The sequence below is a fragment of the Tiliqua scincoides genome, chromosome 14 (genome assembly GCF_035046505.1).
Source record: "Tiliqua scincoides isolate rTilSci1 chromosome 14, rTilSci1.hap2, whole genome shotgun sequence".
NCBI lineage: Eukaryota > Metazoa > Chordata > Lepidosauria > Squamata > Scincidae > Tiliqua > Tiliqua scincoides.
Window position 1 is genome coordinate 7,850,017 of NC_089834.1, and position 986 is coordinate 7,851,002.

Genomic DNA, 986 nt, shown 5'->3' on the forward strand with positions numbered 1-986 from the left:
AGCCTACAGCACCCGGTATTCCCAGGCGGTCTCCCATCCGAGTACTAACCAGGCCTGACCCTGCTTAGCTTCCGAGATCAGACAAGATCGGGAGATAGTGTTCAGTATAGGAAGGTGGTTGGCAACCTCCAGTCTCGAAAGACTATGGTATAAGCCTACAGCACCCGGTATTCCCAGGCGGTCTCCCATCCAAGTACTAACCAGGCCTGACCCTGCTTAGCTTCCGAGATCAGGCATGTGCAGGGTAACAGTTCCTGGAAATCCCAGAGAATACCAAACCCACAGATAGGGAGTCATTGATCCTATGGGTTTAGTGGGAAGGATAGCTAACGTGGCAGCAGTGGAGACCCCCAGAGACCCTCAGACTTCAGCAGAGACTGTCAGAATGCCAGTGAAAACCGTCACGACACAGTGGAGACTTTCAAAATGGTGCCCGTGAATAATGCAAATGGCTTTAAAATGTCTGTGCAAAGCGTCAGAATGCCAACGGTGGCCCTCAGAATGGCACAGATAGTTTCTGAAAGTCTCCACTGGCATTCTGAATCTTCCCACAGCCCATTTTAAAGCTATTCATGCTGTTTACATACACCATTTCGAAGGTCTCCGCTACATCCGAATCGTCCCCACTGCATTCTGAAGGTCTCTGACGGCATTCTGAATGCAGTGGAGGGCTTCAAAATGACATGGATAGCTTTAAAATGGTGTCCACGGATAGCTTGTAGACCTTCAAAATGGCTCTGGCGAATACCTCCAGGGATAGCTTCATTACGGCCATGGATGCCTTTGAGACCTTCACAATGCCACAAATAGTCAAAGGCACACTGTGAATGGAGCAAGTTAAGTTGCAGTTCATCCACAAGTTAAGTTGTGGATAAGCAAATCCACAGGCACAGAGTGTGCAAGTAACAAGGATTGACTGAACTAGAATATATAAATCAGAGATCTTGCCCAGTTTGTGTGCATGTTCCTGGATATCCCTTCTCTCT

The 986-nt window shown here is 48.2% G+C and overlaps 1 pseudogene; it reads right to left on the reverse strand.

Annotated features, from left to right (window-relative positions):
* Positions 1-123, reverse strand: LOC136634595 (5S ribosomal RNA; annotated as a pseudogene).
* Positions 124-986: the final 863 nt, after the last annotated feature.